This window comes from Boleophthalmus pectinirostris, unplaced genomic scaffold (genome assembly GCF_026225935.1).
Source record: "Boleophthalmus pectinirostris isolate CB_2022bp ecotype Guang Dong unplaced genomic scaffold, ASM2622593v1 HiC_scaffold_16, whole genome shotgun sequence".
Classification (NCBI taxonomy): domain Eukaryota; kingdom Metazoa; phylum Chordata; class Actinopteri; order Gobiiformes; family Gobiidae; genus Boleophthalmus; species Boleophthalmus pectinirostris.
The window spans coordinates 6,028,321-6,045,164 of record NW_026571095.1 but is presented as its reverse complement, the minus strand read 5'-3'; positions in this window follow the sequence as shown (position 1 = coordinate 6,045,164).

The window sequence follows — 16,844 nt, the reverse complement described above, 5'->3', positions numbered from 1 at the left end:
CTGCCTGGAGGCCAAGCTGGTGGGAGTAGCAGCTGCCATGTGAAACGTTACACCAATAAAGGGCCCATATGACATGATTTTCTGATCTATAATGTTGGAATAATGTTAGAACTTTTTAAAACTTCAATATCTTTGTAAAAAGCTAAAGTTTGCTCAGTTTGATCAGACTGACCATGCCTACAGTCGCGTGGTGGTGTCTGGAGAAGTGAGTCCCACGTGTGAGCCAAGATAAATGTCCCTTCGTCTTTGGTGATGGCCCGTGCACCCAGCTTCCTCATTTCAATAGCCTCTCGGATCATCCATAACATGAAAACACTAATAATGATATAATGTTTCCTCATCCAAAACAGAGCTGGAGTTGTGTTTTGTTCCATTCACACACGTTTAACACACACATTTTGCATATTTAGGCTAAGTTATTCTCTCAGAAAGTAAACACACTGCTCCACTTTGTGATGTCATGTGATAATACAAGAAGTGCTCCACTGTGATTTTAAACTCCATACACCTTCATTAGATTCATTTGGATCATTTCAGCCCAGGAATTGCCAGTCTGTACTAAGATGAAGGTAGAAGGTAACAGTTAACTTGAAAACGACCACTTCATGACATCACAGGGTGGGACGGAGCATTTTGAGCTTTAGAGATGTAGACAGGTTAATAATAAAAGGTTAATCAACATGTGGGAATGAAACAAAACACAACTCCAGGTCTGTTTTTTGATGAGGTAACAACATTAGAGCATGACTAAAAACTCACAACAGTCAATTTTATGTAATATAATATAATTAAAGGGCTTTTTCTTTCATCATCATCCTAGTAGTAGTCCTAACTCTTTTTCTCTCTTTTGGGTCTAGTGAAGTACTGTGAATGTAGCAACCTTTCCGCAGAGCTGCACAGTAAAAGTCTGGAGTCTGTTCTTTTCTAAAGGCTCTGACATAAGAACTCTTATGTAACACAGCCCACAATGCAATGGGGTGACCTCTGCTGCTCCACTGCCCTGTTTTTTCAGCTGACCGCTGCGTTCACACGGCACCCACCAACACTGCATTCATCTCACACCTATGAGCCATGTGCACTACAGGTGTGGCTGCACTGAGATTCACAATTCAACTTATTCTTGGTACCACTTTATAATATTTATTTTAACTACAATTTACCTGCATCTTAAAGGTGTGTAGCACGGTGTAACTTTTCAGTTGGGGGTCCATCACCTTCTTGTTTCTATGGAGATGTCATTGCTCTGCCTGGAATGTTCCACAGTGTGACATTAAACAGCTCCACCTTACATTTATTCTGTTACAGATGATTTTCTAGCTTAAAAATACTTAAAACAAAACAAACAGGCATTCTGTCTGTAACAATAAAATTGTTATTATGTAACATATAGACTCCATTTCATTGGCAAACAAACTAAAATTGGTCTGATTGACGTTTCATCAATATTTATCTTCCGGTAGAAATAAGGGCCCAGTTTAGGGTCAGCCTGATGTTCCTAAGCACCGCTGTTCCCCCGGGAAACATCAATACCTCCAACTGTGAAAGGTACTAATGTTTCCCTGTTAACACCGCAGTGTTGTGCTTTGTGCACAATTCGCTGCACATCAGTCTGGAGCAGAAGCGCTGAGTTCAGCCAACAGCGGTAAAGACAAGGGAGCACTCACTGTAGGACACAGCCCCTCAAGACGGGCCTGGGGGTCTGGTCTTGGTCTTGGTCTTGTGTCGTCCTCCAAGCGCGTTGGTCAGATAGATCTGGAGGCTCCCTGCTCCATGTGCTGGTTCCAGACAGGGACAAGCAAGACCAGTGGGCAATGAACTTGGTCTGAGTGGGTCCATGCCGTCCTCTGTGCACTAGGCCTGTGTGGGGAAAATGAGAATGCACAGTGGAGTACAGGTCCTGGTGGGCTGCTCCTGTTCTCCGTGCTCGAGGACCTTGGCTGGTTCCAAGGTGGTGCAAAACATCAGGACAGAAGCACAAATCCTGTTTGATTTGTTATATGTTATTCTGAGTGGTCCGTCCTCCCCGCACTTGATTCTTCCCCGGGGAAAGCGCTTCTCAGGCCGAGGAACATAACATCACTCCACTCCAGCTCATCTGAACCTGGGGAACAGAGGTACACTCCCTGAATCTTGACTCACTATGGAGCGACACGTTCTCACATTGGCACTTGCTCTGATCTACATGTATCACATTCTCTGTATTGTTTCAAAATAATTTGAAAATAAGTCACGGCTGCATCCGGAGAACAATCTGTTATTGCACTGGAGCCACCGAAGGTATATAGCTCATCATTTCAGCCAGAGGGGGCGTGTATCCCCTCCCATGATGCATTTTGAATAGTTCATTTGGACCTACTGTCCTGGTTAAAGTTCTGGTTTAGTCCTGGTTTTAGTTCTGGTTCAGAAACGTGGCCCGTGAGGCACAGTCTGCGCAGCATATGGGGGGACAAGCAGCTTTAGAGCATCCTTTACCTGACCTGCTGCAGACATGATGCATATCCAGACACCTTTTTCTGGCAGCGTCCCTGAGGAATTTTTGCCCTTTCCTCATGGCCTCCACTTCACTAATATTCTTAGGTTTGTGTGCTGCAACCGCCTTTTTCAAATTCTACCAGAGATTTTCAATGGCCTTCAAGTCATGAGACTGTGATAACCACTCTAGTATCTTCCAGGACTTCTTCTGAAACCAAGCCTTAGTGGACTTTGAGGTATGCTTGGGATTATTGCCCTGTTGGAAGGTCCAGTGACACCCAACCTTTAGTTTCCTCACAGATGGCATGACATTTTCTCCCAGGATTTCCTGATACTTGATTGAATCCATCTTGCCGTCCACATGCTGTAGGTTTCCACTGCCAGAGGAAGTGGAGCAGCCCCAGAGCATCACAGAGCCACCACCATGCTTCACTGTAGGCAGGGTCTTTTCAGCCTATGCTTCATTCTTCTTCCTCCAGACACATCACTGATCCATAGGCAAAAAAAGTTCCAGTTTTGTTTCATTGCTCCACAGAACAGAATCCCCAAATCTCTTTGTCTTATATATATAGTTTTGAGCAAACTGGAGCTGACTTTTCTTGTGCCTTTGGGTCAGTAGTGATGTACGTCTTGGAGTTCGGGCATGGAACCCTTCAGTGTTAAGTCTACACCTTACTGTGGAAACTGAAACCTCAGGTCCTGCTGCCACCAGGTCTTGCTGCAGGTCTTTTGCAGTCAGTTGAGGATTTCTCTGGACTCTGGTGGCAGCCACTGATAGTTTCCTTTTTCTGCCACATTGAGGTCATGTAGCCACTGTTTCTTTAACTTTAAACTTTCGAACAATGTTTCCAACTGTATCTCGAGGAACATTCAGTGCCTTTGATTTATTTTTGTATCCTTTTCCTTGTTTGTGTAAGGCAATGATCTCTTCTCTGAACTTTTTGGACAATTCTCTTGACTTAGCCATATTTCTAACATGCAATGAAATGTCACCGTCAACAGTCCAGATATTTGAGGGTTTATATGTCCAGCACACGTGGTGTGCCTGAGACCTCACCTGATTTGCAAAAGTGTGCTCTTCTGAGGAATTCTATTCAGGGGGTTGAATCATTTGAGACTGCAGTCGTCATTAAAAGTAGCGTTTTGGTTGAATTTGGAGAAACTACTTGTAATATTAGTTCTGTTGAGCTATTTAAATTGTTCTTGTTTGATTTCTTTTCTGTAAACAGCTGCTAGTTTGTACATTTTACCCATAAACCTAATTTGCAGTGGGGGTTGAATAATTTTGATTGCAACTGTATGCTGAACGCCCGCTCGGACCGTGTGCTGGAGCCTGGAGTGCACAGCATATGCTGTGCCAGTTTGGCAAGTGTGGGAAATTCATAGCAATGCTTCTTCGGCCACAGGAGGATATCTTTAGGTTGGTTTTGTCATACTGGTTTTTATCTAGCAGAATTATTGTGACGTCTTCATACTGCTGTGAGACAGAATCCAGAATATCCACAGTCAAATTCCATCTTGTCTCCACTGACTGTTTGAGAGACTTTGTCAGCTTAACTTGCAGGTCAGAATGTGTAAAATTGCTGACGAGTTTCTTTGTGTTGGTGATAAGCTGAGCCGCTTCAGGGACTTGGCCCATCACAGCAGGTGAGAGAACATGCAAGAGAACTGAATTCAGTAGATGGGCACCACAGTTCAGTCTTGTGATCACCATGTTCTCTCCTCTATCTATGACAAACACAATTGTTTTCCCCAAAAGTGAACAATCAATTCCAAAGACTCTGAAATAATAAAGCCTGGATATTTTCACCTGTCTTTGAGGTTTCTTCATCAAATGGGGCAGAACATAGCATTCTAGAGTCTCGACTGTAAGTTGTCATCAGTATGGTGGCTGACAGGAAATCGGTTTTGCGATATGTTTCAGTCCAAATATCCGTTGTCACAGCACATTTCAATCCATATTTTCCAATTGTCTCGCTTATGTCACCTACAACAGCCCTTCTAAATTTGAACACCCTATCATCTCCATGACGTGACACAGTTGTTGGATGGAGCAGAATCTCTTACATTGAATTTGCCTGTTGTGGCTGCCGTGTCAACTAAGTGTTGGGCCAATTGAATTAAGCCTCGACGAGTGATGCTGTCATACGGACGGAGGTCCAACACTTGTCATGCATGGTGATTCAGGCCTGATGTGCCTTTTGGCACCTTTTTGGCACTTATCACAACATGCACAGGGCAGCTGATTTCCCTCTGCATTGTACACAAGTGAAAAAGACTTCCAGTGTCTGATTTCAGGTTTCTAGATTTTTTTTGACAGTAAATGTACATCTCTTTAAAGAAGAACTTCCTTCTGAAGCACTGTGAGATTCACTAGAGGTGCTCTGTTCTTCTGCCATGTCTTTGAAGCTCTATCAAACACAGACAAGTGGACAGCAATTGTCTAAAATGTGCATGAGACTGAACCATGAGTTTATGCTGCTTAAAATGTTTTTATTAATGCCAAATAAAATATTCAGCACAAATTATGTATGATAGGCTCACATTAATCATTTGTATATTTTATTTTACACTCATGTTTAGTTTGCGGGACTGTAGTTTATCATCCCACCTGCTCACTCCTGCATTGTGCAGACCTGCGCCCACACTGAGCTTTCAAAATGTGTCCCATGTCGCACTGTTTGGTGCAGGACCCGCAGGAGTGTGGGGTTCTACCGTGTGTCTGTGTACTGTGTGTGGGCATGTACAGTCAGTATGTTATTACACTTATTTATCTTATGCATAGACTGCAGGTGAAGCTACCGTTACATGTCAGATCTGTGGAGAGGTGAGCCCATTCAAGTTTTTAAGTTAATAAAAAAAAAAAAACATATTATTGAGTAAATGCAAGATGGATACATTTAATGCCATATACTGGGACATTCCAGACAAAGCTAACAGCATCTCCATGTAGACAAGTAGGTGGTGGACCCTCCAGAGAAAAGTTCTTAAAAATCATAATGTTTACAGAATAAGTTTTAAATAAAGCTTAAATCTGGCTCAGACCTGTTCTAACCTGTGTGTGCTGTTTTCTGTGGAGTTTTTGTGTTATCCCCCAGTGACAAATGAGCCCCTCACATCCCACAATTCCATCTGTCCGGAAACTCACAGAACGGAATGTACCCGGTCCCCTTGAAGAGAATGTAAACATATCCCTGTCCCCGGCCCTGCGCTGTAGTCCTGTAGTCCTGTAGCTCTGTGATATACAGTAGGTCCCTCACAAGTCTCCAGAGGTGCATGGACCCTCTGTGCTTCATCCTCCTGCGTCCTCTGCAATCGGCCTTGGACTGATTTACGCTCACTGTGAACTATAGCTCGGCTGCCTGCACTGCAAATTTCTCTGATCTGGCCAAGATTTTAAAACTGCTATCAGGTTACTCACCTTGTTTCTGGATTTATTATCTACTTACTAATTCTGAGATGCTTAATTCTAGTCTAGTTATTTTAAGATAAATTGTCAAGGAAAATGGTCTTGCTGCATGGACAGATAATTTTGCTACTTTTAATTCATTTTCTGATAGATTTAAGAGATTATATCTTAAATTTTGTCCAAGTTTTTATGCAGTGTGGAAAATACGGGGTCAGCATTATCATCAGAAGACCCTCTAGTCAGAAAATCCATGTTCAGGTAGTGTTTTCAGTATACCACAGATCTTGTAGGGTATTTTCCAAATTTTCACCTCAAAGTTCATAAAGCCTGGGTGGAGAGTCCCTGCCTCAAGTGGAGGAGTTCAAGTATCTCGGGGTCTTGTTCACGAGTGAAGGGAGGATGGAGCGTGAGATTGACAGGCGGATCGGTGCAGCGTCTGCAGTGATGCGGTCTCTGTATCGGACCGTTGTGGTGAAGAGGAGCTGAGTCGAAAGGCAAAGCTCTCGATTTACCGGTCAGTCTACGTTCCCACCCTCACCTATGGTCATGAGCTCGAGAAATGAGTTTGCGAACTCCATAGATGCAAAAGGGAATCAGATGTGTGTGACTGCAAACCTCCGTTCAAACTGTTTCCCAAAGCCAAATGTTTCCCTTTTGGTCCTTCCTGTGGATCAATCCTGCCCATCGCCTTCACCTTTCACTATTTTTCAATTCCATTGGGAAGGGAAACGGTTTGAACAGAGGTTTGCAGTTACACACATCTGATTCTCTTTTGCATTTATGGAGTTCGCAAACACATTTCTCGAGCCGTTGTCTGCTGTTAGGATCCAACAACCTCACAATTACAATGTCCCAATCCCAAAACTAAAATATGACAATATCAGAACCAGAAACAAAAGTGATATGGTTCAAGAGACTAGAAAAGATTGACTTTGACAATAGCCACAGCCCACTGTGAAAACAAACATGGAGGTTTGATGCTCACTTTTTCGGAAAATCCTTCCTAGTATGAATTGCACAATGTCCAGAAGTCTGACATTTTTGATGCATGTATTGATGCCACCTGCTTGCCTTTATACTCTAGACTATTTCTAAAGCAAAACAAGTCTCCTTTCAAAATCGAAATGTTTAACATAAACTAACATGAATTTAAAATGAGACAAAGGCCCCATTTTGTACCCCCCCCCCCCACACACACACACACACACAGGAGTGTGCATGTTCTCCCTGTGTCTGGGTGGTTTCCTCTGGGCTCTCCAGTTTCCCCATCAGCCCAAACATACACAAAAGATAAAATCCTTCAGCTAAGGAAATCCTCACCAAATATAGTAGTCTGGAGATGGGTCCACTGCTCTGAATGATGTGCCCCAGTGGCATTGAAGGATGGGTCAAATGCAACTGATGCCCCATGCACTCCTAAAATTATTATTATTATTTTAATCAATTTTCTATTAAATCTATTTGCAGTCATATTTTACATTCTTTCATTGTCATTCCAATCCACAGTAACCAAACATTACATTTAACATTCTTCCAAATCTCAGAAATGTTCCTTAACAGAGTCAAACCACAGGCTCAGAGTTCTCAGGGTTCTCAGGGTGCAGTTTGATCTGAAGTTGTTTCATATGAGGCTGGTTGCGGTGTGAGAACTGGACCACTTCCCTCCACAGTCTGTTTGTTATGAGACTTTAACAAGACGTGTGCAGGATCTGATTAGTTTTAGAGCCTCTTACACAATCACACTGACCACACATCTCGAGGCCTTTTTGTTTAGTTTCACTTTCCCTGCGGCTCTGGCTGAGTAGACTTGACTTTTCACATGAAAAGAACACCATTATGAAGAAGAAGAAGACATATTGTGCTTGTGTTTACTTTATACAGTAGTTATGAGCTATTATGCCTGTGGATCATTAGAAATTGGGCATTTTAAATCACAATATTCATCTAAAATGACTTGGTAAAGAAACAAAATTGCAGACTTCCACATTAGAAAACAGCGGTGCCCGATGGGAGCTGATGTCATCTTAAACGTCATCACAACAAAGAGTCGGCACCTTCGGTGGATAGCTGCAGGTCACACTAGCAAGAGGAAGATTTTTTCATTTGTCCCAAAATGACTACGCAACGCTGCCAACCCTACAAGTATCACTGGGTAAGAAAATAAAACTGGAGAAGACAGTAAATACAGAGCAGTGGGCGTGTGCTGGTGGCAGAAGATCAGGAGTTGATCATCAATATGGCGTCTTAAAAATGATTAAAAGTGATTAAAAATGCCACAAACATGCACGAATCACTCCAGATACAACTGGGGGAAACAACTATAACATATATAATGTACATTATATTGGTATATAAAGTATATTTGGTTTCATTTATTTATTTACCAGGGACCATGCACATAAAAACATTGACCTACACAAAGAGGTAAGAGCTGTGTGCCAGGTTAAAACAAAATTGCTAATCTCCTCCTTTAGGCTACGTCCACATGACAACATTCCTGGATATTTTTTTTGCGGGTTGAAAAAATTTTGCATCCACACGTGTCAGATCAATAAATATTCACGTCCAGACGACCACGGAGCACTGAGAGAAAATGATGTAATACATGTGCCACACCTGTATGTGGCGCTGTTAACGATAATAATAATATTTAGTAATGCAGATCTCATCACCGTTTTATTAAAATTGAAGGTAATTTAGCTGATTTTAGATGTTTCCCAGGAATACAGCTGTTTTGTTTTGTAAAAGTTACACATACGTTTTTGTTTTTAGTCATAAAATTTGGGTGATAATTATTCGAATAACTTGGTCTCAAAATCAGACAGTTTAATTACCCATGTGTAATGTTTGTTATTGATCCGTGTGTGTAATCTGCGATGCGTGTTGTTAGCATTAGCCCGTGTCTCAGTTGCTGGGCAACAGGAGCGGCTCGGTAGTCTACACCTGTCACATTTCAGCAACCGTCTTGCGGTCCACGGAGGCCAGTTCGAGGGCTACAGCCTTCGCTGCATCGGCGGACCCTGGAAATGACAGGGATGTGATGGTTGTTTTCCAAAAGCTGCGGTTTGCTTGTCCACATGACAATGCAATGCCGCGTTCTCAGATTTCTCCACTCTGGAACCTGTTGTCAAAAAACACAGTTTTCACCCACCTGAAAAGCCGGCTTTGTGTGGACGAAAGGCCAAAACAAATACAAACTTTACTGTTTCAACTAAAAAATGTTGTTGTGTGGACAGGCCCTTAGTCCCTGGACAGGTTGAGGTTATAAATGGCGTACCTGCCAATAAAATACAATGTAGAGTATATTCATACAATCATTCAGTCAATAATAACACTAATCTCATTCAGTCTCAGTCACCACATTCAGACACAAGCCTGTAGCTGATATTTAACTCAAGCATTAGCTCTGCACAGGCCCAGTCTCTGTGTGCTCGTCTCATTTGTCTTTTTGAGCAGACTTGAGTAACAATGGAAACTACAGTGGAAAGAGTGAGTCACTGCGGAGACAGAAGAGAGGCCAAAATATAACTGTATGTTTACAAAATACAAAATCATGCAACAAGTGATGACAAACTCCCGATAAATACAAGTTATTATATTTATGTAGCACTTGTGCTCGGATAAAGAGGCTTTACAGATTGTAAGTTTACGTCCATTTAATGCCCTATGCACTGAAACACAGACACATTTATGACCACGCTATCACATCCATGCACACTTTACAATTAGGTCACACCACACAGGATGCGTCTAACTTACAAAATTATATTTACCAAAAAGAAATACTCACTTAAATTGTCAATTCTCCCCTGAAACACAAGAAACACATTTAGGACCACGCTATTCACGTCCAGACACACTTTACAATTAGGACCTGCGAGAGAGACCCCCCTGCAGTGAACGCTACACTGGAGAAACTAAACAGACTACTTCACAAGAGGATGAACCAACACAGATGAGAGAGCAACAGTGGACCTCAGTCTGCTGTTCATCTCCACTTAAAAGCCACGGGCCACTCGTTTGAGGACAGTGAGGTACAGATTTTAGCCAGAGAAAAGAATTGGTTTGGAGAGTGAAAGAAGCCATTTTTGTTAAGAACAGAAACGGAGACTCAGACACCATCTATCTCCTATTTACAACTCCATCCTCAAACCTAAATCAAAACAAACAAGAGAACAACAGGTGTATCAGGTCAGGTCCAGAGGTGTGGAAGCTCCATAATGACCATGAATTGTTCTGCTAATTAGACCCCACACCCTGTACAGGTCAATAGGCCAAACTAACAAACAGAAACTGTAAACAAGTGTGTGTTAGTTTCAGTGTAGTTTCAGAGTAGTTAGCTCCTCCCTGCAGACAGATATAAGGAAATGTCCACCAGCGTCTGACCAGAACTGAAGAAGCAGCTTGGATAAGCTCTTCAACCAAACTAACTTTTGTCCAGTCGACAAACTGACTTTTCTCCTCATCAAAGCAAAATCCCGATCCCTCGCACCTTGGTTATGAATTTAAAAAGTCAATACCAAAGTGAAAGGCACCAGCTGTTTGCCAAGAAACACCTTTCACTGCAAAGAGACCAAGACATGATGTTGCTGTAAAACCACAAGAACAAGAAAGTGCAGCTCAGTGTGTTTGTCTTCTGCACCTCTCGATTAACAAACAAGATCCCGCTTTGATGATGCTCCACATACAAACTGTTCACACACATCTGATTCCCTTTTGCAGTTATGGAGTTTGCAAACTTCCGAAGCCTGTTTTCCTCTGTTAGAACATCCAACAACCACACAATTACGATGTCTGAATCCCAAAACTAAAATATGACAATATTAGAACCAGAAACAAAAGTGATATGGTTCAAAAGACTTGAAAAGATTGACTTTGTCAATAGACACATCCCACTGGGAAAACAAACATGGAGGTTTGGTGCTCACTTTTTCAGAGGATCCTTCCCAGTATGCATTTCGCGATGACCGGAAATTCAAAATTCGGGATGCATATATTGACTTACATTGGAATATTAAATTATATATATATTTGTATTAACCTGCTCTATTTTGTCAGTTTAAAAAATCCCATTTCTAATATCGAGCCTGGCTCTAGATTCGCCGCTGTAACCGCTGGCATCGTGACTGGAGCTGAACGCTGTGGGTGACGTCACACTCACTTAGTCCACTTCTTTATACACAGTCTATGTTTACAGCCCAGGAATGTTGAAGACATCAGCTGCAAAGTATCACTACCTCTTTTTCATCTCAATTTTGGTTTCTGTACGAGAATATTTGAAGCAGGAGACTGGAAACTAGTGTTGTCATATTACTAACATTTCGATTTCAACACTGTGGAATAGACTGAATACTCCAGTACCATGGCAATTATAAAAACATTCTTTATTTAGACCTTTGGATGAGATTTTCAACATAAAATCATTGTACTTTCTCTTATATTCCATGTGTCTTATATGCAGTGTTGGGGAGTAACAGATTACATGTACCAGAGTTACGTAATCAGAGTACAAATTATGAGTAACTGTATTCAGTTACAGTTACTGTTTAAGTGAGTGGTAATTGGATTACAGTTACTTTGTTGAAATAAATGGATTACACGGCGGTATTTTCCTGTTTTCACATTTTGGACTATATCCCTTTTTTCTTTAGTTTTTTTTTTCTCAGTAATTCCACTCATTGCCGGACACTAAACCAGGTCTAAACCAAGTCTAAACCAGTCTAAACCAGTCTAAACCAGGTCTAAAAACCAGGTCTAAAACCAGGTCTAAAACCAGGTCTAAAACCAGGTCTAAAACCAGGTCTAAAACCAGGTCTAAACTAGGTCTAAAACCAGGTCTAAAACTAGGACTAAAACCAGGTTTAAACCAGGTCTCAAACAGGATTTAACAGGACTAAACTTCTTCTATCAATACCATTTTTAATTTAATTAAATAAAGTCTGGGCTTTTTCTTTTATCAGACAAAACATCTTATGTAAAGATTTCCTCGTCTTTGCTTCTCTACAACAAATCAAGTAATCCAAAGTATTCAGATTACATTACTCACTTTAAGTAATTTAATGGATTACGTTACAAACTACATTTTGGGGTGTGTAATCTGTAATCTGTAGGGGATTACATTTTAAAAGTCACCTTCCCAACACTGGTTATATGTGTGTGATGGTCAGTGGTGCAGTAGGTTCATGTTGGTCTGTGTGTGTACTAGTCTATGTGCTCTGACACTTGTTCTGATACAACTCAACATCATTCTAAAGACATTCAGGAAAGGTTCGTCCATGTCCTTTTAATTGGACTTTTTAAATTTTAGTCGTATATAAATGGATACTTGAGCGTTAATCCTTGTTAGAATGTAGTTTCCTCATCACAAACAGACCTGGAGTTGTGTTTTGTTTCATTCACACATGTTTAAGATGTTAACACTTTAACTTTTGTTTAGTAGAGTTTGACAATTCCATGGCTGAAAAGATCCAAATGATTCCTGTGAAGGTGTGTGCACTGCAGATTTTAAAAGATTTTAAAACGTATATCAAGTTATTCATCTTGATTTCAGATATATGATCTACTTACTAGTTCTGAATTGGTTGTATAATCTTAAAAATTGTCATATATTTCTTCCATGACTCAACTAATCAGAAAACCTTAAATTTAGGCAATAAATGTAAATAAAGAAACTACGATCCATTTACCGTAAAATTCGGACTATTGATCACACTTGAAAATAAGACAAATCAACTAATCATCACGTGCAGCAGCTCTGTTTCCTTCTTCCACAGCCACATCAATCACCTTTAAAAGCTGCATCATCTGTATTTCTTTGTGTGTTTTCCATGAGGAGGGTGTGTGTATGAAGCACAAAAGAACTGTTCAAAACACAATCAAACTAGAAGCTTCCTCGGCGCATCATCACCCTCGTCTCTCTACTGCACATGTCTCCTGCAGAAAGAGTCTCTGTTCTGTCTGGATCATGTCAGTGTCTTGGAGGATTTCAGCAGATTTCAGACTCTGTCGGGGGCGGGGATAGGTGTATGGATCAGGTGTGAGTGGATGTCCAGTTACTGAAGTTTGAGATGTTTCTTCTTGTCATTTACACATACGGGTAAGATGTATCCCCCTCACTAATATTCATTTAACATCAGAACTTATTTCATCACACGACTATAAACTGTTTGAGTGCTCTGACAATATCACTAGTGTAGCAACTTCATGTGAACCCTAGATCCATGTGTAACTGCACAGACAGTGGTGTTTTCTGCACTCAGGCTGTGTGTATCTGCTGTGTTGCCAAACCATAGACCGTATTTATGAATGGACAATGTGCCAGACAAAGAATCTGTCCATATATTCGCCGCATTGTTTTATTAGCCACAGGGTTCAAAGTGTGAGAAAAAAGTAGCAGCTTATAGTCCCAAATTGATGGTACCATAATTTCCCCCTGCAACACTTCACTTGTTTTGATGTTCAGTGATACAGATATGCATGATAGTCAAGTATGTTTATCTGAAACAGCATCCATAAACTTCTTTCCAGTCCATGAACACTTACCAGAGACTGCGTCATTCTAGTCTAGAGGTCATTAATTTTAAGAAAACTTGTCAAATAAAATGTCATTTTCAGCTTTTTTGCAGTGTGGAGTTTAAAATACAGTGTAGCACCTCCTGTATCACCACATGACACCACACGGAGAATAGTTTTCCATTTGAGAGAAGAACTCAGTCTAAATGTGCAGGTTTGTGTGTTAAATAAACAAACAAAAGACAACTCCAGGTCTGTGTGTGATGAGGAAACTACATTATAACATAAATTACAAAACAGTGTAATATAGGACAAAACATGCACATATTTGTCTCTAAAAATAAACAAGAGCTGTCCCCGATCAATAATAAAAATATATTAGCCTAACATGCACACGACCCCGGTGAGCCCTGACCCTGCACTTTGGGGAACAGTGTGTCTTTGAATGCATCACAGGGGCCCGATTAACGCATGGGAAATGACTCCAATTAACAAGAGGCTCACCGCAGGGGCGAGAGTGCGACCCGGATCGTCCCCGAGAACAGCTACTGATCGTCCCCACGGAAACATCGCAATGCTCCCAAAACGGAAAATAGATTGCGCGTTTTGAGTTGAGTTAAACCAGATGCCCCAGACACTCCCCAGACAGTGGAAATATGCAGGGAGGTTATTTACAGTAACAGACCTGGGAAAAAGGAAGTTGTGGTTTCAATATGTTTAACAGACTGGAAATGTATTAGAATCATACCGGACGGGATAGAGTTTTCTGTTATATAAGGATTTACACTGGTGTAGAGAGGTTAGCACACAGGACTCACGTTAAAGCTACCATCCGAAAGTTTGTTTGTTTTTTCCACCCATAGATGACACATGTGAAACCTATCATCCCATGGACACACACAGGTAACGGAATTGTCCATCACAAATGTTACATAATGCTTCTGAAGTACTCTTACACTGTGCAACTTTTCTGGTGGAGACGTTATTGCTTTGCCTGGAATGCTGTGTTGTTATAAACTATGACAGGGTTTTCAAATTGGGTGAATGTGAGTCTCCCCTTAGAGCAGGTGGAACAGAGTGATACAGATCCCCTCATTAAACTCCTCACACAATCCATTCTGGCATGAAAAAGGACAATGTGGAATAAAAAGTTTACAAATCTTTATTTAATATTCTAGACCTTTAAAAAGTGATTTCATTTTCTTTGAGATACACAACTACTACTAACAAATCAACTCCATGCAGGATTCAACGCACAAACCAAGCATTCATGAAAAACAAACCAACTAGTTAAGCCCTACATTTACAATAAGTTAAAGTGTCAGTGCTACATAAACATAAATGCTGTGCTAATTGGTACTTAAAGTGCGTATGCCAAGATATTTGAGGAAGGCTTTGTTAAGTTAAAGTGCATAGAGTTCTAAATGGTGAAAGTGCTTGTGCTAAGGCATCATATCTGAGCTAAAGTGAGTTGTGCTCACCCTGAGGCCTAACCTCGCAGAGCACATGAGGAGCGGCCACTGTCACCACCAACTAAACACAGCACATGCACCACGTACAGCTACGAGCCGAAAGCCCCAACAACAGCACTGAGGCATGAACAATTATTTGTACTCACTAATCAGTGACACTGGAAGTCACACACAGCGACACACAGACAGATGCATTACAGTAGGAAAAATCTAGTCTCTGCTAACCACCCGGTTACAAATGAATTGGTGGCCCACTGATTAACTACTAGGACCATGGCCAGAATCTGGCAGGATTCCTGTGGCCCAGGAAGGTGGTGGGCGTTAAAATGCACCCCGGCAGTCTTACGGGTGGAGTTTCTGGGTCCTGTGTCACCAGTCAGTGCCAGCTTGCGTACCATGGTGGAAGTGAGAATCTGGGGCACTTCTGGAGACATCTGTGGAGGCTGCACGTCCACAGAGCTTGAGGGATTACTCATAGATTGTCGTACAACCATCCAGGACCCAAACTCCTCTTCATCCTCACTAGGACCATCTTCACTTGCACACTGGGCTTCAGGTACCAAAGAGGAGGTGGGAATGAGAGACTTCTGGGACGGATGTGGCCCAACAACATGCTTCCCCGGACCTCCTCCACCCAGTCCTCAACCCCAATACCTTGAGTTCCTCTGAATATGGGGCACTTCTTCTCTCGTGGCAGGTAGATGACTGTCTGTAATCCCGGTATTTTCCATTTGTCCTCTCTGAATAGGACCTGCTTCAGCAGCATCCTGCTCTCATTGTAGCCGGTCCCGCTCATCCTCCAACCGCTCGTCCGCCACGCGGCGTACAGGAGGAGGCGCGGTCCCCAGGGGCATACAGGAGGAGGTGGGGTCCTCGAGCCGTACAGGGGGAGGTGCGGTCCTCGAGCCGTACAGGGGGAGGCGCGGTCCTCGAGCCGTACAGGAGGAGGCAAAAAAAGACATGTCGAACTGTATAAAATACAATCCATACATCTGCACGTTGATAAGACAAATGCAAATCACTCCAAATACAACTATAACATGATTCAAATGAAAGCTCTAAAAGTTGATTTTGCAGAATCAGTCTGCTTAAATAAAAAAAAAGTCACATCACATTCCTGTTTTCCTTTTTCAATGGGAGCTGCAGGGTTGATTGTGTTGACGCAACACTCATTTCAAGCAAGAGGGATTTAAAGGTGCACTGTGTAACTTTACTGGTGGAGGATCCATCAAATGCTTTTCTTCTGGAATATTTCACAGTGTGGCATTAAACCTTTTTATCTTCATGGAGACCAAATCAGACAAAGTCAGATCTGTGGATAGGCGACCCCATGTACAGTCAGAGTGCCTGATTTTCTGTGTATTTTTGAGCTATAGAACATCTGTGTAAAATGTAATAAGTGGTGCTGTCTGTATTAACCCGCTGCAGAGTGCCCTTGGAAGGATCAGCCAGATGTCTTGAATCGTGGGCTTTATTGAAGTTCCAGTATTAGGAGAAAATGGTGTAAGTGTGTAGTTCTATGGAAAACAAGACATAAAAAATGTATATTAATTAACTATACAACTTTATGTAATAAAACACATGGATATATTAAACAACTCTAAACATAAGTAACAAACGTAATATACGTCAGTTATGCAGCCATAATAAATTGAACCGCTCTTCTAACTATACTACACCTTTAAGAGGTGCTGTACCCAGAGTTACGCTCTCTCTCTGCATGACGCCTGCAAATTAGGCCAAAACAGGCTGAAATACGATAAAGAAAAGTATATAGTAAACAATAAAAACAAAGAGACCATCTACTTACCTTGTATATTATGCACACACCACCAAAATGAAATCAACCTAGTACTGAATCTAAGTAAAACACAACAAGCGCACTCGGATCGCAGTCTCTGCTAGCAGTTCTGAAAAACACTGAACCCCAATACAAGCATCAAGAATGTCGGACTTCCGGTCATTGCACAATTTATACT